Genomic DNA, 23,481 nt, shown 5'->3' with positions numbered 1-23,481 from the left:
GGCGGGTAAGTTTTCAGCGATTTTCCACCATACGCGTATATCAAAAACGGCCAAATTGCGACTTCTGTTCTTCGTAACTCAAAAACCAAATCGAAGGCTCCGCTAAAAATGACACGCATCAATTATTATTACATAAAGAATGTATAAAAATTTGTCCGTTTTCGATGTACGCATATGGTGGAAAATCGCTGAAAACTCAACCGCCCGCGCCCCTTCGTTTTTTCTCGGATTTTAAAATTATTATTCATTGTTTGTATAATAATAAACAATGTGTATTATTTCCAGCGGGGCCTTTGTTCTGGACTTCGAGTTATGAAAGCCAGAAGTCGCAATTTGGCCCTTTTTTGATATACTCGTCAGGTGGAAAATCGCTTAAAACTTACCCGCCCCCTCGTTGTTTCTTGGATATTAAAATTTTTATACATTGTTTATGTATTGTTTATGTAATTATAAACAATGTGTATCATTTTTAGCAGGGCCTTCGTTCTGGATTTCGAGTTATGAAAGCCAGAATTTGGAATGAGTAGGAAGTTAGAATAGGCACATATATGATATTTTTGGGTTCGGGTATAATTATGGAAAATTATCCTTTTTACGACTTATATATATCATTGGTAGTCTCTAATGCTGCTCTTAGTTGTTCTGTAACATCTTTGCTTCGTTCAAATTTGATTTTTAAATTTCGTTCCCGGAACGTTCCGAACTTCAGTGTCATTCATATTTCATTAAAAATAGCATAATAATTTTTAGACATACATGTTTATTGAAAAACAAAACTTGATTTTTTTTTTTATTTGACCTCAGCGGTAGTCGCAAGAGCCCCCTTAACTCTGCCAAAAATTGCCCAACTCCGGCAATTCAGACCCTTTGCAATATTTGGCAAGGTTTAGCAGAGTTAGACGAGGTTAATTGGCAAAGTTATAAAATGTTAAGCAGTAATAAGCAAAGTTAGGCAACATTAGGCTGCATAGGATCGAGTTAAATAATGTTGGACAGAGTTAAGCAAAGTTTTAAGCTGAAATATAAAAATTTAAAGCAAAGTTTACACAATTTCAGCTCATTTTTTTGAAAAATTGCTGGCGCACGTGCGCAGATAGACACATATACTATTATGTATTAAATACAATAAAATATTTATTATACTACATACTGATTTACTATCATGCATATTTGTGTTGCATAAGATCTCATACTTATAGGAATAAATGTTTGATGTTCATTGCATTTTTGTTAGTATAATTTTTATTTTAACAAAATATTCGATTTCTTTGAGAAATATTTGAAGTCATCAAAATACAACAAATTAACACACATACAAATCAGATTGTACTAAAATTTATTGTTATGTCGGCTTTAATGGACTTGATCAATTCACTTCAATTGGATAATTGAAAATAAATCAACTTCAATTGTACTTTGGTATCAATAACTTAGCAACAGATGATAATCGTAAAAAGTGCCACTGAATTCTATTGATTGATAAGACCGGTACTTTGAATCAATTCAAATCAATCGACTTGATAGTTTTTTTTATCCGTTTCAATCGACTTCCATATAAATTATTTGTACCTGTATTTAATCATATTTTGAAGTAATTTTTGCATACGTTATAAAGTGTAAACAATATCTAATACTAAAGAACATTCCTTTCTATGTACAAAATATCATATTTTATGATCAAACTCCTTTAAAAATGGATGTCTTTCCAAAGTGTTCACTGCAAAAAAAAATTGAAGTAGTTACTTTTTTGGTTACGTTACTCACCTTAATTCACTGCTTTTAAATACTAGTATTATTCTGTATACTGTAAAAATAATTTTATTTACTCTTAAATTATTATCGCAGCTATACACACAACAAGGAGAGCACTGACCCTTATTGGGATTATGCCTCTACCACGTGACCTCAGTATATATATGACTAATATAGATGCGAAATAACACAGGTCTTGTGGGAGGAATCTTGTTTTTATTTTTTTTTCGCACTTAAAAAGATATTGAGCTTTAAAAGGTTGTTAATTCCATGTTACTGACATTATGAGAGTTACGTAGTTATTTTTTTCCTTTAGTGAATTCGTTCATGAAGGTTGAAACAGCGTTTTAAACGTATACGGAGTGCCGTTTAACCCTACTTTGAGCTGTTTGTTTATGTCTGAGCATCAGCAGCAGTATAGCGCAGCAGCAGCAACAGCTGAAACAAACAGTTCAAAGTAGGGTTAAACGGCACTCCGTATACGTTCAAAACGCTGTTTCAACCTTCATGAACGAATTCACTAAAGGAAAAAAATAACTACGTAACTCTCATTATGTCAGTAACATGGAATTAACAATCTTTTTAAGCTCAATATCTTTTTAAGTGCGAAAAAAAATAAAAACAAGATTCCTCCCATAAGACCTGTGTTATTTCGCATCTATATTAGTCATATATATACTGAGTTCACGTGGTAGAGGCATAATCCCAATAGTAGTAGAATTGGTTCAGCTTCCAACTATCAGGGAGGCGCTACTTGTCGCTTAATATCACGAATGTCAATAATAAGAACATTTTTTTTCATACCTTAACATGAATCATAGTCATGTCAGTTCGCTGAAAGAAAGTCGCCCAGCAGAGGGTGAAAAAGTCACCAAAGTCACCACTGTCAAATCATGAAATCGCCCAAGTAGTCGTCCAATCAGCGACAATTAAACGTATCTTCCCAATGACGTAAGTACTTAAATCCCTTTACCGATCAACTCAAACTTTTAAAACCTATCAATATTATAGTTTAATTTACGAACCATTAATTTTTTCTCTGCTCATTCCCTAGGAATGTTGTTTTAAAAGCACTTGAGCAAGGACCAACGTGCATCTGAAAAGAGGTGAATCACCTGCAAGTTACTCGTACCTGCAGTACAATGATGATTCATGTACATGCACGCTGGCCTATGCTGACCGTAAATGAAAAATAAAATATTTTTTTACAACCGTAGATGCAAACGTTTAACTGGGAACAGTTAAACTGAAGGTATATTAAATGCGAACATAATTTTAGATCAGGATCGAATAACGTAAAGTTAAATATTAGGATAACTAAGAATTAATACATGTGAATAAGCGAAAATATTAGTAAAAGCCAGAATCGTTACAAACGACCAGTACACCCTACACCACTAGCAAGCAACTACATTACATATCAACTACGACAAGCCTGGTAAACAACCTTATTAATTTTCAAGGGATTACCCGATTTTTACCATTCAAGGTCGTAAGCTCATGATTTACCGATTAACGCTTTTTGCATCGCATTAATAATGTCATAAACATACTGCAATAGTCTAATTTGTAATTTAGTTGAATTCTAACACTTTTTCAAATGTAAAGGAAAACGACAGGTTAACTCTTCTTCTTTTCCTAACTTGGAGATGTCGAGAGAGAGAGAGAGAGAGAGAGAGAGAGAGAGAGAGACAGACAGAGAGACAGAGAGACAGAGAGTCTATACTCCTATCTCCAACACAAGTAACAGAATTTCTGATTCCCCAGGGTACCACGAGTCGACTCCTTCTCCAACGACTAGCGGCGAAAAACATGTTGACTGAAATTCTACCAAAATTTCGCATTACTTTTGCAACATTATAAACATTCAAAACTACTAGTAAACCTAATTATGTTAACTCGCAACAGGCAAAGTACTATTATTTTCATCATTTTCCTAACAACTGCTATTCTTATCAAGTTATTATGAACACGGACACTGTTACTGCTGTTGAAGTATGAGTGTTAATTGATTCATCGTAACACACCCATCGTTAATCCACCCGAGCATTAATTGAATTGTTAAGCGATTTTCACCGCTCTTTTTGCAACGAGTTCAGTTGAGTAAACGAACGGGGCTTAGCATTGGTAAATATTAACAATATTCTATCTTAATGTTCATATTAAGTTATAATGAAATTCTGTAAAATTTGGATGTAAAAGAGAAAGGAAGGGCAAGAGCAAGTGAATCACCTTCCCTTCTCGTGACGCATGTAGGAGAGCAAGCTGGATGTGGAAAGTGCCAATTTCTGAGTGGCTGAACTGGAGCAGTTCTAGCCAATTAGATTTTCGGCTATTGTATTTTCTTCAAGATTTTCCCCCGGCAAGTTTTCCTGCGTCGTTCTCGAACCAGCGCGTCACGGAGGTCCGCTATTCCTTATAAAAAGGCCCAGAGACTCTCAATTTTTACCCCTCGAACGGACACTTCACGCTGGTTCGCCGCGTGCATAAGTTTTTTGTTTTGAATAAAATTAAGTGTTCAGTAGGTAGGTCGTGGATTGGTACACGGGAGACCGTGATTCAATTCCCGGCCAGTGCGACATTCCGGGCCGGTACCTCTGTGATTTTCCACATGTGCTTTTTCACCACGCAATGCTCCTTGAGGGTTTAGGCGACCGTTTCACAGCAAAAATTGCCTAATTTCCCCCTACTCCCCTCTTTTAATGGGAGGCCTCCCATCCCTTTCCTTGTCCCTTTCCCAAGTGCTAAGTGCCCATAGTAGTACCCTTAACAAAGAAGCCAGACGTAGAGCACTATAATATAAAAAAAGAAAAGAAAAGCTATAGCCGACATTTCTACTCCGCTCCTCGTAGGCGCATACCATATGGTGTGACAAAATACATAAGGTGGGCTCTTCAGCCACCGAACCGATCAGCCAATCAGGAGGCTTGGAACAAGCGACCTTCTATATTGGTTTTTCGACCAATCAGCGCAGAGAGTGCGTTGTTCAACTACTGCTCCATGTTGTAACTTGTAACCATTAACGTATAGGGAAAAAATCGGTATTAAATAGTAATAAATACAATAATTGAAATGAAGGCGTTTTGTTTTTCATAAATTAAAATATAATCTCAGTAACATACAACATCACGCGTAAAATGTACAACGAACATAGTCTATTAAAAGATATCAATAAACACATTTTAGAACTTTTTTCCTGCCATGGGAACGTTTAACGTCTGAAATCAGTTTTATATTAATTTCTCGCAATCTAATATACGTTCTCGTACGTACGAGGCTTAATACTGCTTTTCGAGGTACGTTGTATTTATTTTTAGCAGTAAAGCATACATACCTTTTAAGGTCAGTACACTATAATAAAAAAAAAAAAAAAAAAAAAAAAAAGAGATCAGCCTTCACGTCAACACACTTTTGATGTAATTATAATGTGATAATCTAAGGGAATTTTAACGATGTATGAATTATGGTAAGGTGTAGTTTAAAAAACTGCAAAAATCGTAACAAGAATGTCATTGGCAAGGGGGTACATTTTTTTTCATTTCCTAAAAATGTTGAAACGGCAAAAAATGGATAGAATTTTGTGCTGCGAAGGTTATCCTAGAGAAAGGTTAAATTAAAAATTTATAATTAATGTACCAATGTATCAATTAAAAAATTTATTTGTAGCTTCATTATAGAAATGTTTACAATTTTTGCAAGAATGTGTTCTGTGCACTTTCTGCCAACTTGCTACACTACAAAACCAGCTTATTATGGTAATTATTCTCCAAAAAGATGTAGGAAACTTTTACCAGATGCTGTTCCCACAGAAAATATTTACTTGGGAAATGTGAATGAAAACAATCGCACAAATGTGATGGATAATTCTAGCAATAATTTAAAGTATAACCAATACTGAAATACTGAATTATTTATTATTATACCGCAATGGTAATGATATAGCAAAAAGGGATTCTATTACCATTGATTTGGTAAAAAAGTTGTCGTTTATTGTTTTTTAGCCGGATGAAATTAATATCATACCTCATACAACAAATGCTTTGAGCTCCAGTATGTGTATTAATTCTGAATCAACTCATGAACCGAATAAAATAGTATTGGATTTGAAGTAAGTAAATAAATACTAGTATTTTAGTCAAGATAACATGTGTTCTGTGTTTTTGATATGTAAAAGTGAATATACCATTTATTGTTCAAAAAATTTTGCAGCATACCTGTAAATTATAACAGTCAGATTGAGACAGCAGGAAATATCCCAAATCTTGAATCAACAAGGAGTGCAAGTCATTCATGTACAGAAGAGAGTAAAACAATATTACTGTAAGTATTCCATTCTTCATGCACTTAACAAAAATCACAAAATCATGAAATACTGGACTACTTGAAAATTTTTAATTTAGTTACAATCAACAATATTTACATTCAACGAATTTCTTAATACTAACAATTTTACTAACATTTCAGACCTATGAAAAAGTATAAGGAACTACTGCAAAAATTGAAACCTGAGAAGAAAAAAGCTCTTTGTTAACAAAAAATCTAAAAAGAAAAACAAGAAATAAAAAAAGAAGTTTATAAGGTTTTAAAAAAGATGTTTACTCCAAAACAAATCCATAAACTTTTAAGCCCGCAAATAAAAAAAATTAAATGGAGTACTGGAGATATTGCATCGCACTGAAAATGAAATAGTGTACCTGCTCAACTAGAGGCAGGGCAGTTGTTACCTCGCTCACACTAAAGCAGAAGAGGCCCAAGACTAGTGCTGTTGCTGCGCGAGACTTGGGCAGCAGCTGCACAAGTCGTATGGTGTACGTGTTGAGCAAACTGCATGGTGCAGCAGCAACGCTAGTCATGGGGTACTTCAAGAAAGCTACATAACAATATAAGGTAAAGTACCCTCTATTCGGACACATAATTTTAGGTAATCCACTATTTCTAACTTCACAAAGAAATTAGCTGTTTTTACGAAAAAGACGGTTGACATATAGATAATAAAGTAATTTTTCTGTCACTTGAAAAAAAAAAGTTCTTTGTGACCGTGTGATCATTGTTTAAAATAGTTATAAAGATTCAGTCTCAAAACCCCTATATTCGGACAATGCATTTCCAAATAGTCCGAATATAGGTCCCGTTACGACGTAGGGACCATAATCCGGACAGTCGTGAACATTGAGAAAATGAGGTTATGTAATAATCGCTGCTGTCCGGATATAGGTCTGTACAAAACTTTTGTCCGAATATAGTGTACTTTACCTTACGCATTAAGAAAAATCGGTATAAATTCATAACACGCTTACGCATAAAAGTATAGTGCGTGGTGTAACGCACAATTTAACAGATAATTGATTGATCAGCCTAGATAAATAACAAGGTTCACGCTTTGATTGCACTGCTCACAAGAGACAAGAAGCATCTGATGCATAGAAGGCATGAGTAGCAGACACCTTAAGATGCGAGTGCCACTGACGTACAAATCTGGAATGTGAGCTCCCCTGACTTGTGCGACTGCTGCACAAGTGACTGAGATAAAAGGTATTAGGGTATTATGTGTGATTTTTGCACGTGCTGTGGCGGAGGATGCACAATTTCATTTTCAGTGCGGCAATCTCATTATACAGCGTAAGCGCCAAAGCTTACAGATATCTCCAAAGAAAAAACTATCCTTTACCTGGATTTTAGACTCTTAAAAAATGGGCTTGCAACTTACAAATAAATAAAGGTGTTCTTCAAAATATAATGTTGCTAATGAAGCATAAAGCAAAAGCACTCAAAAGTCATGAACGACTTCTGGTTACATGCTTCGACGATATATATGTTTCACAGAGGGCAGAGATCGATGTTAGAGAGAGGAACAAGTAATCGGGCCACATAAAACGTGTCAAATTGGAAATGCTCGAAGTTTATTTTACAAGTGGAAACAAATTGTGTACTATAAGTACGACCAACCATTGAATCCAAAAATAATTAAAAATATTATTTCATGCTTGTATGAGTCAGGCTATACTGTCGTAGCTTGTACAACAGATCTCGGATCCTCAAACGCAAAAACTTGGGATTCTCTGAATATTGGCACTGATGACCATACAAAATGTTACTTCCAACATCCTATCGTCGATACACCAGTTTTTGTATTTGCAGATCCACCTTATTTATTAAAGCTTGTAAGAAATAATTTTTTAAATTATGGTTTTTTTTTTAACTCTAAATTTGGAGGTAAAAATGTATTGGAAAGAATGGTGCAAATCAATAAGAAATAACTTAAAGTATTTTAAGCTATCGGAGTCAGATGTAACGGTTATAGGATCAGCCAGGCAAAAAGTTTCCCGGCAGCTAAAATGTTTTCTAGAACAACAGCTCGAGCCATCGGTTGGTGTGGCCAACAATGGTTTTTAGAAGGAACAGACTCATGGGAAGAATGTGCTGAAATTTTCGAGATCATCAACGATTGGTTCGATAATTTTAACAGCAAATACAAAGATGAACCCGACAAAAAAAAGAAACCATACGGTCTTAATCTGCTTGTACAAAATGAAACTTTGAGTAAAACGACAAATTTAATGCGTAATTTACAAATTGGCCATGGTACAAAGAAATATCCGTTTCAAACAGGTATAATAGTTAACAAAGAAGCTCTCCAAGGACTTTTATTACATTTAAAAAAAACCTATTCTTCAACAGACTTCGACATTAATTACATTGTGACAAATATACTGAATCAAGACTGCGTCGAAAATTTATTTTCATATTTGCGAGCAATGGGAGCGGCAAATGATCAGCCATCAGCTCTTAATTTAAGACACAGATTAAGATGGTACATACTCGGCAAAAATCTTTTTGATGTTTTATCGAACTCTCTAAATACTGAAGTTGGTCACAAAGAGAGTAGTTTCATTGATTTACACGATTATATTAACGAGGATAGTTCATATTTAGATAACGATACATAAATGCATCGTAGTAATAATGATATTTTAAGTAAGGAATTAGATTATGATTCACTTCAAAACAGCAGCGGTATGGATTTTACACATAGCGAAAATGATGATATGAAAGAAAATTTTTCTAATGACAGTAACAGTGATGGTGTGTAACGTGAGCTATTAATTTTAATATATTGAGCACTTTATGAAAAATCAATTAAAATATATTTTACATGATTTTCATTCATTTTATTTCTTGTAAAAAAATGTTTTTTTTTTGTCATAATCATTCGTAGATCTTAGAGTAAATGACGAATCTCTTTATAAACAAAAAAAAAAAAAACAAAAAAAAAAAAACAATAAAGTCGTTAAATATAACATAACATTTTTAACATTTTATAGTTTATAATCAATTCACATATAACAAAAATTTTTTATTTTATTTAGATTTTAATGTCAACAATATCGTCGAAAATATAATTGAATATGAAGGATTAAAGTATGTTGCTGAATGTACAGCTTACAAATATGAATTTTCTAATCCTTTTCTTGGATGTGAGACGATGAACTTGCTTGAAACGCAAAATAACTATTTAGATTGGATACAATTATGTATCCAAGTCAAGAACTAATTCAAGTAGCACAAATTATGGAGCAAGAATCTATTTTGTTCCATGGAAAATCATTAAAATTTAGAAATGAGCCAAAAATATTCCAACAAATAACAAATTTGGTGATGTGAAAGATTGAAAATAAATACAACGTGCCTCGAAAAGCAGTATTAAGCCTCGTACGTACGAGAACGTATATTAGATTGCAAGAAATTAATAAAAAACTGATTTCAGACGTTAAACGATCCCATGGCAGGAAAAAAGTTCTAAAATTTGTTCATTGATATCTTTTAATAGACTATGTTCGTTGTACACTTTACGCGTGATGTTGTATGTTTCTGAGATTATATTTTAATTTATGAAAAAAAAAACGCCTTTATTTCAATTATTGTATTTAATACTATTTAATACCGATTTTTTTCCCTATACGTTAATGGTTACAAGTTACAACATGAAGAAGTAGTTGAACAGCGCGCTCTCTGCGCTGATTGGTCGAAAATCCAATATGGAAGGTCGCTTATTCCAAGCCTCCTGATTGGCTGATCGGTTCGGTGGCTGAAGAGCCCACCTTATGTATTTTTTTACACCATGGCGCATAGTCCTATGAGGCTCTTTTACCGTCAAGCTTGAATCAGATGGCGCCAGGGCACGTCGCGGCTGTCATACTTACACACCGTCAAATTTACAGTTGTGTATTGTGTCCGTGAGCCTATCTGTGTGATGAGCAAAGCAGAAGACATAACCTTTGTAAATGATTGCTGTTGTTTGCAGACAATTTTTGTTTGCATTTACGTTTAAAGATAGTAGGAAAAATGAAGTGCAGTGTAATATTCTGCGATAAGAAAGTGAAATTTAAATTTTCTTCTGATTGTGTGATAAAAAAAGTGGCTCGAAGCAATTGGGAGACCAACATTTTTGCCGCTCCCAAGTCATGGCTTACCTGTCCACGAGTTCTGCTTTTCTTTCACTGACTCTTGCTCCTTTCCCTTTTAAAAGCTCGTTCAATTCTGAAACTTTTAAGCTCCCATAATATTTTTTCTTGTCTTCCTTATTCATTTCAAAATTTCAAATATTGCGCTTCACCACTACACTTTAATTTCCTATGTACATACAATACTGAAAAGTAATGTTGTGTGAGTGAGACGGCCATGACAGCCGCGACGTGCCCTGGCGCCATCTGATTCAAGCTTGACGGTAAAAGAGCCTCATACCATGCTTCTTAAATTTCAAATGAAAGAAAAAGATGCGCCTGGTTCGGTCGCTTGACCGCGATGGAGCGCTCGAACCAGTGGAAAAAGTAGTGAGCTTCGAGGAAGTGAGGAGACAATGTTCGCCATTTGAGGCTCCTGGGGAAAGGCGTACGCAGCATTTAGCATAGATATACGTCACGATGTACGTGTATATGTATGGATACATACGTATATACATGTATGTGACTTAAGTCCCCGGGAGCCTCAAATAGCGGCTGACCAATCAACCACAATAATATCGGTGTCTCCTTATATCCTCGAAGCTCTGTCGAAACAGTGGGTACACTCCATAGCATTGCAGTCAGCAGACTCCTCACAAATCTCTGGCTTAACTGTGCCTAGCTTGGCGAAACCTTGCCTTACTTTGCTAAGAATGTAAATCGCCGGAGTTTAGCATTGTTTGGCAAAGTAAGAGAGAGTTCGGCAGAATTTGGTAGTCAAATACAGTATGATTTTCTCTCCATCAATATATAGCATTAAATCAAAAAAAAAAAAGTTATGTTCGAACATCATTGTATTTACAGATCCTTATATATCAGATCCCAACGGTGTTGTTTGTCTTTGTGAGTCTCATCATTGTTTATTGATATTTTGCAAGTTGCAATTAACTAAATGATTATGAAAAAGGGAAAAAACGTTTAAATCTTTGTGAGGCAAAAAGTAAACAGAAAAAAATTACATTGTACTACAAGGAAATAGGGTGCATTAAAGCAAAACTACCTTAATGTGTTGCACACCTATAATTTAATGTTTCAACATGTATATACCTACATTGTATTGATTGAGATTTATTCAACAACTAATTTCTCTCCTACAAAGTTTCTGTAATCATGGTATTATAAGATTCTTGGTCATTTTTTACTGTGCGAAATACTTTTTAATCAAAAACTTCATAATAGGAAGAAAAAAAAACACTATTGCCTTGGCATTTCTTTATGTATAAAAATATGATAAACCATGTACTTATTTTACCTAAAAATCAAGTACCACGTAACATCTCACTGAACATTGATGTTTTTTCCGTACATAATTGAAGTTATAGTTACTCTTTCATTTAACTATAAAAATGGATTTACATCAGCACCACTTGTTTCAAAAAAGTCTTGAAGTAACAATAATGCTATTCTAACTCCATATCGCGTAACCGAGCCAACATTCGTTAAGCCCACCGTGTAAGTAATACACATAGAGATATAAGGATCCTTATATCTCTTTGGAAATACACGTGGTCCCATGCATAGCCATATAAAAAATAGACTGCTCGTTCTTGCGTACGACGCAGAAGCACAAGTAGAAAGAGACAAAATATCGAACGTGCTTATCTGTCTCTCTCTCAGGTTGCCTGCACTGACTGGGGAGGTTTCATTAGCTGGCCTTAGTTTACTGACCCTGACCTTTGGCAATGTGCAAGAGAGACAGATACCCACGTTCAATTAATGTGTCTCTTTCTACTCGTGCTTCAGCGCCGTACATAAGAACGAGCAGTCGAGCAGTATGATTTTCTTAGAAGTCTATGGTCCTGTGTACCATGGAGTATGTAGACATAATTTTTGTGGAATATTTTTGGTGCTTCATTTCAGATCCAGCAGATGGCAAACAAGGCTCGAGCACCATACATAGTTTTTTTTTTGTTTTTTTTTTTAAATTATAGTTATTTATAGTGCAGTGTTGGCAAAAAGGATCTTTACGTACCACCACCACTATCGAAACTTTCCGTTAAAAAAGTTACGAAGCCAATAAAAGCAGAGCTACAGCAGGAGTGTAGGGGAAGACTTGTTTCTTCTAGGATTCCCGTATACTACAGCATGCTCGGTCATTTAACAACAGGGCTGCCAAATCTTTTAAATGAATAACACAAGCACACATCAACCAATAATCCAAGGAGCTGACTGGCCAGTATTGAAAAATAATTATTAACCTACAACACAAGCTCCGAGCAACCAATAGATTCGTTCACCTTACAATCCAGGGACGGTCGGGGACAGTGTGGGCGAGTTGGAGGTCGGAGACGAAAGTGAACAAGTGCTCTTCTCCGATCGTCCCCGATCGTCCCTGACCGTACGCGTTGCGCAGTTGTACACGTTAGGTTAGGTTAATGCAAAAAGTAAACAAACTTTTTTGTATTTGCACTTCTTTATTTACAAACTATTGTTTATATACAGCATTAACCTAACCTAACGTGTACAACTGCGCATCGCGTACGGTCAGGGACGATCGCGGACGATCGGAGAAGAGCACTTGTTAACTTGTTCACTTTCGTCTCCGACCTTAGAGAATATATACATGGAGGAAGCATTGTATGCTCCGACCGCGAGACGAGATGAGAGAGACAAAAAACAAATAGCAGTACAACCTTTCTCTCTCTTACATGCCTCTGATTGGTTGGCCCCCTTCCGTATATATAGGTATAGTCGTATCCACGAGTGGCGGTCGTGGGGGAACAGAGCAGATATATGTAACCTAAGCTTTGATGAAAAATAAACTTATACATTACCAGAGAATATATAATATATCCTCTTTAAGTATAGAAGGCCAAAGCGGAATTCTGAGCAATACACACTAAAACAATAATCTTCCATTACAACATAATTAAAACAACAAAATTTAAATAAAAATTTCCAATTTTAATTAAAGCCCTCATACCTGGTTAAACAGTTCATGTATGGCTAATGACTCAGTTGGAATGTTTGTCTTCGATAGCTGAGCGGTCAAGAATGCTCGATTAGCTTCTGCGCTCTGGGCTTCGAATCTGACCTATGCTTTTTTTTTTTTTTTCAGGTATACATTTTCATAATACTTGTTTTATTACATTTAGTTTGTTTATAATTTTTATGTATTTTTATAAATAAATTTATTTTATAAGATTTCACAATTAAATAATAAGATTTAAAAAACTACTCTTGGCTAATGCTAACAAAATACTAATGCGAGCATAAATTAAATATTATACTATTACAATACGTCGTATGATTTATTTTTTATTGGCATTACTCAATGGAAACCGACAGGAAGGTGGCAGTATTTTTCATTAGGATAGGATACATGCAGGATAAAGGGCATATTAGATATTAGAACCCCAATAAATCCGTATCGATCAATGCAGTAAATAATTAAACAAATAATATTTACGCTTGTAATAATAATAATATACAAAAAGTATTTACACATTTTTGCATTAGTATTTTACTGGCATTAGCCAACAGTAGTTTTTTAAATCTTATTATTAAAGTGTGAAATCTTATAAAATAAATTTATTTGTAAAAATACATAAAAATTATAAACAAACGAAACGTAATAAAACAAGTATTATGAAAATGTATACCTAAAAAAAAAAAAAAAACCATAGGTCAGATTCGACGCCCAGAGCGCAAAAGCTATTCGAGCATTCTTGACCGCTCAGCTATCGAAGACAAACATTCCAACTGAGTCATTAGCCATACATGAACTGTTTAACCAGGTATGAGGGCTTTAATTAAAATTGAAAATTTTTATTTAAATTTTGTTGTTTTAATTATGTTGAAATGGAAGATTATTGTTTTAGTGTGTATTGCTCGGAATTCCGCTTTGGCCTTCTATACTTAAAGAGGATACATTCTATATTCTCTGGTAATGTATAAGTTCTTTTTCATCAAAGCTTAGGTTACATATATCTGCTCTGTTCCCCCACGACCGCCACTCGTGGATACGACTATACCTATATATACGGAAGGGGGCCAACCAATCAGAGGCGTGTAAGAGAGAGAAAGGTTGTACTGCTATTTGTCTTTTGTCTCTCTCATCTCGTCTCGCGGCCGGAGCATACAATGCTTCCTCCATGTATATATTCTCTAAGTCTCCGACTCACCCACACTGTCCCCGACCGTCCCTATGGATTGTAAGGTGAACGAATCTACTGAGCCAGCCCGCTTACTGCCCACTCTAATAAATACGTCATGTATGACATCTTAAATGACATCACATCAACATCAATATGACGCATGATGTAATAAACGCATAAGGTGGGCTCTTAGCCACCGAACCGATCAACCAATCAGAAGGCTTGAAACAAGCGACCTTACATATTGGATTTTACACTAATAAGCGTAGACTGTAGAGAGCGCGTTGTTTAAGGTGGCTCCTCACTATAAATCCCACAAGAAGAGTGAGCATACTGCAACACATCTTTTCATTGGCTGTGGAGGTTCTTGACTAAAAATAGATAGGTACCTATAGTCCCTTCAAAAAAAATTTAGTCACATCTACACCGTTGACCTATATCGTACAATACAGTGACCCGAGCAGACGTATGTATACAAAAAGTACATAAGTCAGCCCCGCATTAAATTACTTTCTTAGTTCAGCGTCTCATTTATTTTTATTATATAATTACGATTCCCCACAACTCCTATTCATTTTACGTACAACTTTCTGACCAATTCAAACTACGCGGGCTACCGCTCTTCGGTGTAGCAGACGCCCCACACTTTTCATCTGTTCCGTGACTTGCATAGTTATCTACTATTTTCACAAAATATCCTACAAAACCCATGGTAATGTCCAAGTACCTGAATGGCGTTGGAAAGATTCTGATTTCTTCTATCTGCTACATAGTTTTCTATTAGGAACTACAGTATCTTTGCTGAGATATCATACAACCTGCGCCACCAATTTAACGACCCTCCGTAAGAGGCTATGTTACAGAGTCTATTTTCCAGTTAGTTTTTTTCAACAATTTTGGTGGTGACGAGGTCTAAAATTTTGGGAAAAGACTCCTTGCACCTTCAAGAATCATCCTTTAAAATATCATTGAATACTCCAGTGTTTTGAATTAGTGAGGAGCCACCTTAACTACTTACACTTTATTGCTGATAATAAATACAACTCACCTCAAAAAGCAGTATTAAATTAAAAGCTTCGCACGTACGATAACGTAAATTAGATTGCCAGAGATGAACAAGAAAACTAACTTCTGATGTTAAAATTTTTATAAAAAAAAAATTGTAAAATTTGTTTATTGAAATATTAAATAAACTGTATTCGTTGTATATTTTATAAATAATTAGATAATTATATAGAATTATATTAATAGATACAACAGTGCACCTAAAAAATTGTAAACATATTATTTATTGAGGAAATTTTTTACCCTGTACTCTTTTTTATGTGTAGCAGTAGTTGAACAACGCGCTCTCTACGCTCATTGGTGGAAAATCCAATATGGAAGGTGGCTTGTTCCAAGCATCATAATTGGCTGATCAGTTCGGTGACTGAAGATCCCACCTTATGTATTTCTTACACCATGATATGACGTCATTTACGACATCGCTAAAAATGTATTTTACGTCGTCTCAAACGTCGTCGTCTGAAATTTTGAATTGTTTATACATATGTTACCAATTAACTTTTTGTTATTTAATAGTTTAGCCAATAAGTGTCCTGGGTCATTAGAAAATAGATGCATTACGATTTATTGATAATTATTTATTTACTGGAATCGCAATAAGGGCTCTGGGTTATCAGGTGATAGGCGCTTGTGTTATTAATAACTATAGTTATTCATTTAACAGAGTGGCCAGTCAACACTCCATGTTGTCAGGTGGTAGGCGGTTGTGTTATTGATAATTATTTATTTAACAGAGTGGCCAGTAAGCACCCTGGGTCATCGAATGATGGGCGCTTGTGTTATTTATCATCAATTATTTATTTGATAGAGTGGCCAGTAAGCGCCCCGGGTCATTAAGTGATAGGCGCTTGTGTTATGAATAATTATTTATTTAACAGAGTAGCCAGGAAGCATCCCGGGTCATTGGGTGATAGGTGGTTGTGTTATTATTAATTATTTATTTAACAGAGTGGCCAGTAAGCGCTCCGGGTCATAGGGTGATAGGCGATTGTGTTATTTATTAATAATTATTTATTTAATAGAGTGGCCTGTAAGCGCACCGGATCATTGGGTGATAGGCGCTTGTGTTATCAATAATTATTTATTTAACAGAGTAGCCAGTAAGCGCCCTGGGTCATTGGGTGATAGGCGTTAGTGTTATTGGACCTTATTTGAATGTCGCGCCTTACGTTTGGTACTATTTTTATTTGATCTAGTGATTTTCCACGTCAGAGAGGTTGGGTCCTAGAGAATTCCCAAGTCTGGCCGGAACTATATTCCAACGCTGTTCGGAAAAAAAATAAACTTGGACCCTGTAAGTACCGGACAGTACAGTTGCCCACCTCGCATGCGTATCCAATATGTCCACGTAATTACGTGGATATACGCTGCGAATAGACACTGCGTTAAAATCTGTGAAACTTCTGCATGCTGTGTAATTGAAAAATTGCAAATTAACTTTTACCTATCGATAAAAAAACACGTAGATCTCGAGAAGGGCAGGGTTCCATTTGTGTGGGAGCTTGTCATTTGAGGAGTAATTCTTTTGCATACTACGTAACTCTGATCTTTGGATTAGAAACACGTAGAACTTGAGAAAAGCAGGGTTTAGTTTGTGTGGGGGGTCAAGGGTTGTAAGGGCTTATGGGCATAAGATACATTAGAGTTAGAGTGGACTGACCTATCTATGCTACGTAGAAAAATCCACGTTTACGGAAATTTCAAAATACGATATCTCAGAGAAAAAAAATATTTAAGCAAAATCAACGTCATTTTAAAGAGAAAGACTTGACCTTTGAGATGCTATTAATAATTTTTTTTAAATAATCAAGATCGGCTGTGCGACATAACCTCAAAAATAATAAAAATTTGTATTTTTTGCTTTTTAAGGTTAGGATATCTCGAAACCCTGACGTGATAGACCAATTTTGTGGCCAAATTTGTATTCAGCAAGTCAAAATCCTTTGGAAACGTATAATCTGGTTTCCAGGTAAAAGTGTTCGTCAAATTTTGTCAGCCTGTGTTATTAAAATAACTAGTAAGCGCCCTGAATTCTGTGATAATATTTTGCGTTATTATATTTATTTTGATTAATAAACTAAGTAACCAGCAAGCGCTCCACGTTGTAAGGTGATTGGCGTTAGCATTTTTAAATATTAATTTTTATTAATAAATAAAGCAGCCAGTAAGCACCTCAGATTGCGTTGTGATTGAAGCTTGCATCATTAACTAATAAATTTTATTCATTATCACAGTGACTAGTAAGCTATATGGGTTGTGTGGTGATTGGCAATTGATTTAACATAATTATTTTATAAATAATGAAAGCGGCCAGTATAAGCGTCCCAGGTTGTATAGTGATTAACGCTTACGTCAGTAAATTAATTTTTATAATGAATAATCTCGACCAGTGAGCACCCGGGCCCACGTTGTGTGTTGATTGGCGCTTGCATTTTTATTATTATTTTATTAACAAATAAAGCGTCCAGTAAGCGCCTCAGGTTGTGTGATGGTTAACGCTTGCATTATTAATTAGTAAGTGTCATTAATTAGTAATATGACCAACAAGTGCCCTCGGTTCTATGGTAGTTGGCACATGGGTTTTTCCTTCATAAACTTTATCAATTATAACAGCGACCAGTAAGCGCCCCGGGTTGTGTGGTAATTGGTGCTTATGTTATTATAATTGTTTCGTCAATAAATTAAATGACTAGAAAGCGCCCCAGCTTGTGTGGTGATGGACGCTTGCATTTTTAATTAATAAAATTTATTAATAATTAAAGCGACCAGTAAGCGCTTTCGGTTGTCTGGTGATTAGCACTTGCAATTTTATATTTATTTTATTTATTATTGCAGCAACCATTACGCGCTTCGGGTTATGTGGTGATTCGCGCGTGCCTCATCATATTTATTTTAGCAATAAATCAAGCAACTAAAAAGCGACTTAGGTTGTCTGATGATTGGTGCTTGCGATTTTAATTAATAAATTTTAGTAATAAATAATCCAACCAGTAAGCACCTCAGGTTGTGTGGTGTATGGCTCTTGCGATTTCATATTTATTTAATCAATCAACAAAGTGACTAGTAAGTCCTCTGGGTCATGAGGCTATTGGCACTTGCGTTATTATATTTATTTTGAATATTATATAAATGTGACTAGTAAGCGCTCTGAGTATTCTGGTGATTCGCGCTTAAGTTATTGTATTTGTTTCATTATTAAATAAAGCGTCTAGTAAGCGCCCCTACTTGTGTGGTCATTGGTGCTTACGTCACTATGTTTATTATATCAATAAATAAAATTACGAGTATGAGCCCTGGGTTGAATGGTGTTTGACACTTAGGGTATTAAGTAATAAATGTTATTAATCATTAAAATGACCCGTAATCGCCTGTGGTTGTGTGGTATTTGGCGCTAACGTCATTAATTAATAAATTTTATTAATTATCAAAGCAGTCAGTGAGTACTCGAGGTAGTTAGGTAATTGGCACTTGCATCATTATGTTTATTTTATGAATAAATAAAGTGACGAGTTAGCGTCCCAGGTAAATTGGTGTTTGGCGCTTTTGTAATTAATTACACAGGACCACAAAAAAAAAATTAGTGGAAGGGTCCCTGTCAGCAGCAATGCATTTCTTATGTATTTTGAGGCGCTGACTTCATTCCCATTGTCTAAATTGCTCTATCACATCACAATTCTTTTTTATTAACGAAAAACGTGTCCATAAAAGGCAATGCTTTTATTTCAGTAATTAAAGTAGTCCCCATGTTAAAAAGTGTAAAAAATTGTGATGTGACAGAGCAATTTAGACAATGGGAATAAAGTCAGCGCCTCAAAATACACAAGGAATGCATAGTTGCTGAAAGGGACGTACCCTTCAACTTATTTTTTTTTTGTGGTCCTGTGTTATGACAGCGGCCAGTAAGCGCCCTGGGTTGTAGGGTGATAAGCGCCTGCGTTTTTAAACATAAAATTTTAATAATACTGCGACTAGAAAGCGCCCTTGGTTGTGTGGTAATCAGTGCTTGCGTCTCCGATACATAAATTTTATTGATGATCCCAGCGATCATCAGTAAGTGCCCCGAATTAGGTTGTTATCAGATCTACGATTTTTAAAAATAAATTTAATTTACTATTAAAGCAAAACAGTAAGCGCCCTAAATTGCATGTTAAGTGGCGCTATCATTTTTAATAGTTAAATTTTATTTACAGTTACTGTAACCAGTAAGCGCGTCGGGTTGTGTGATTGTTAGCACTTGCATTATTATATTTATTTTATCAGTAACTAACGTGGTAAGGAAAAGCCATCCGGGTTGTGAGGTAATTAGTTCTTGCGTTTTTATTTTTATTTTTTCGATAAATTAAGCGACTTGGAAGGACCAAAGGTTGTGTGGTAATTAATAAATTTTATTAATTACTAGAGCAGTAAGTAAGCACTTCAGGTTGTGTACCGATTCGGGGCCCTAACTGGCCACTCTGTTCAATAAATGATTTTTGATAACACAAGTGCCTATCAACCAGAGACCTGGAGCGATTACTGGCCAGTCTGTTCTATAAATAATTTTTAATAACACAAGCGCCTATTACCCAATAACCCAGGGCGCTTTCTAGAAACTTCGTTAAATAAATAATAATTAAAATAACACAAGCGCCTATCACCTAATAATTCAGGGCACTTACTAGCAACTCTGTTCAATAAATAATTTTTAATAACAAGAGCGCCTATCACCTAAAGACCAGAAGAACTTACTGGCCACTCTGTTTAATAAATAATGATTAATAACACAAGCACCTATAAACCAATAATCCAAGGCGCTTACTGGCTACTCTGTTCTATGAATGACTTTTAATAAAACAAGTGCCTATTATCCAAGGACACGGGGTGCTTACTGGCCACTCTGTTTGAAAAATAATTATTAAAATAACAAAAGTGCTTATCACCTCATGACCCGGGGCGCTTAACGGCCACTCTGTTTTATAAATAATTTTAAATAACACAAGCGCCTATTACCCAATAACCCGGGGCGCTTTTTAGAAACTTCGTTAAATAAATGATAATTAAAATAACACAAGCGCCTATCATCTAATAATTCAGGGCACTTACTAGCAACTCTGTTCAATAAATAATTTTTAATAACAAAAGCGCCTATCACCTAAAGACCAGAAGAACTTACTGGCCACTCTGTTTAATAAATAATGATTAATAACACAAGTGCCTGTCACGACATGACCCGGGGCGCTTACTAGAAACTTCGTCAAATAAATAATAAATAATATAACACAAGCGCCTACCTCCTAAAGACCCGGGGCACTTACTGGCTACTCTGTTCTATAAATGATTTTTAATAACAAAAGTGCCTATCATCCAAGGACACGGGGCGCTTACTGGCTACTCAGTTCTATGAATGATTCTTAATAACACAAGTGCCTCTCATCCAATGACCCAGGGCGCTTTCTGGCCACTCTGTTAAATAAATAATTATTAAAATAACAAAAGTGCCTATCACCTAAAGACCCAGAATGCTTACTTGATACTCTGTGCTATGAATGATTTTTAATAACACAAGTGCCTCTTATCTAATAACCCAGGGCGCTTTCTGGCCACTCTGTTAAATAAATAATTATAAAAATAACAAAAGTGCCTATCACCTCATAACCCAAGGCGCTTACTGGCCACTCTGTTTTATAAATACTTTTAAATAACACAAGCGCCTATTACCCAATAACCCAGGGTGCTTACTAAAAACTTCGTTAAATAAATATCCATTAAAATAACACAACCACCTATCACCTGATGACCCAGGGCGCTTACTAGCACATCTGTTAAATAAATAATTTTTAATAACGTAAGCACCTATCACCTAAAGACCCAGGATGCTTACTTAAAACTCTGTTCAATAAATGATTTTAAATAACACAAGTGCCTATCACCCAATGACCCAAGGCGCTTACTGGCCACTCTGTTCTATAAATAGTTTCTAATAACACAAGCGACTATTACCCAATAACCTAGGGTGCTGACTTAAAACTTCGTTGAATAAATAATTTTTAATAAAAAAAGCGCCTATTACCTAAAGGTTCGGGGCGCTTACTAGCCACTCTGTTAAATAATTAATAAATAAAATAACACAAATGCCTATCATCTAATGTTTCAATTCGCTAACTGGCCACGCTATTCGATGAATAATTTTTAATAACACAAGTGCCTATCACCCAATAACCCGGGGCGCTTACTGGCCTTTCTGTTCAATAAATAATTTTTGATACACAAGTGCCTATAACCTAATGGCCCAGGGCGCTTACTAAAAATTTCGTTAAATAAGTAATTATCCAAATAACAGAAGCGCCTATTACCGGTTGACCCGGGGCGCTTACTAGCCACTCTGTTCAATAAATTATTTTTAATAACTCAGGCGCCTCTCACCCAATAATTCAGGGCGCTTACTGGCCACTCTGTTGAATAATTAATTAATAAAATATTACAAACGCCTTTCATCTAATGACCCAAATCGCTAACTGGCCCCTCTGTTCAATGAATAATTTTTAATAACACAAGTGCCTCTCACCCAATTACCCGGGGTGCTTACAAGCTTCGTTAAATAAATAATTATTATAATATCCAAAGCGCCCATCACCTGAAGACCCGAAGCGCTTACTTTCCAGCTGTTCAATAAATGATTTTGATAACACATGTAACTATCACCTAATGACCCAGGACGCTTACTGGCCACTCTGTTCTATAAATAGTTTTAAATAACACTAGCGCCTATCACCTAATAATCTAAGGCGCTTACTTGCCACTCGTTTTAATAAATAGTTATAAAAATAACACAAGCGCCTATCACCTAATGATCCAAGGTGCTTACTGGCTTTTCTGTACAATAAATAATTATTAATACACAAGTGCCTATTACCTAATGGCCCAGGGCGCTTACTAGACATTTCGTTGAATGAATAATTATAAACATAACACAATCGCCTATTACCTGGTGACCCGGAACGCTTACTAGCCACTCTGTTGAATAAATTACTTTTAATAACTCAGGCACCTCTCACCCAATAATCCGAGACGCGTACTGGCCACTCTGTTCTATAAATAATTTTTAATAACACTATCGCCTATTACCTAATGATCCTAGGCGATTACTTGCCACTCTGTTTAATGAATTATTTTTAATAACACGGGCGCCTATCACCAAAGTACCTGGGGCGCTTACTGGCCACTCTGTTTAAAAATATTTTTCATTAACACAAGTGCATGTCACCGAATGACAAGGGGTACTTCCTGGCCACTCTGTTCAATAAATAATTACTAAAATATTAGAAGCGCCTATTACCTGATAACCCGGGGCGCTTACTAGCCACTCTGTTCAATAAATTATTCTTAATAACACAAGCGCCTATCACCCAATAATCCGGGCTCTTACTGGCCACTCTATTCAATGAATAATTTTAAAAATTACACAAACGCCTGTCACCTAATGTTCCAAGACGCTTACTAGCTACTCTGTTTAATAAAAATTTTTAATAACATAAGCACAAGTCACAAAATGACGCGGGGTACTTACTGGCCACTCTGTTTAATGAATAATTACTAATATATTACAAGCGCCTATTACCTGATGACCCGGGGCGCTTACTAGCTTTTCTGTTTAATAAATTATTTTTAATAACACAGGCGCCTATCACCTAATAATCCGAAGCGCTTACTGGCCTCTTTGTTAAATTATTAATTAATAAAATATAACAAACGCCTTTTATCTAATGACCCAAATCGCCAACTGGCCCCTCTGTTTTATAAATAATTTTTAAGAACACAAAAGCCTATCTTTTATTGACCCGGGGCGCTTACTTGCCACTCTGTTTGATAAATAATCATTAAAATAACAAAAGTGCCTATCACCTCATGACCCTTAACGCTTACTGTCATTTCTGTTCTATAAATAATTTTTAATAATACAAGCCCCTATTACACAATAACCTAGGATGCTTACTAGAAACTTCGTTAAATAAATAATTATTAAAATAACACAAGCACCTATCACCTGATGACCCGAGGCACTTACTGGCCACTCTGTTTAGTTAATA

The 23,481-nt window shown here is 35.4% G+C and overlaps 1 protein-coding gene across 1 annotated transcript in view; it reads right to left on the bottom strand.

The window, feature by feature from the left end:
* LOC149373395 (uncharacterized) overlaps positions 1–11,708 on the bottom strand; it is a 117,559-nt gene extending 105,851 nt beyond the window's left edge. The window contains exon 1 of the mRNA XM_089597240.1: positions 11,506–11,708. The gene's annotated coding sequence lies outside the window, so the exon portion shown is untranslated. The remainder of the gene's footprint in view (positions 1–11,505) is intronic.
* Between the last annotated feature and the right edge of the window lie 11,773 nt (positions 11,709–23,481).

This window comes from Copidosoma floridanum, unplaced genomic scaffold (genome assembly GCF_036245765.1).
Source record: "Copidosoma floridanum isolate Cflo_tuat_1 unplaced genomic scaffold, Cflo_Japanese_pri ptg000031l, whole genome shotgun sequence".
NCBI lineage: Eukaryota > Metazoa > Arthropoda > Insecta > Hymenoptera > Encyrtidae > Copidosoma > Copidosoma floridanum.
The sequence above is the reverse complement of the archived record's forward strand: the minus strand, read 5'-3'. Positions and strand labels throughout refer to the sequence as shown.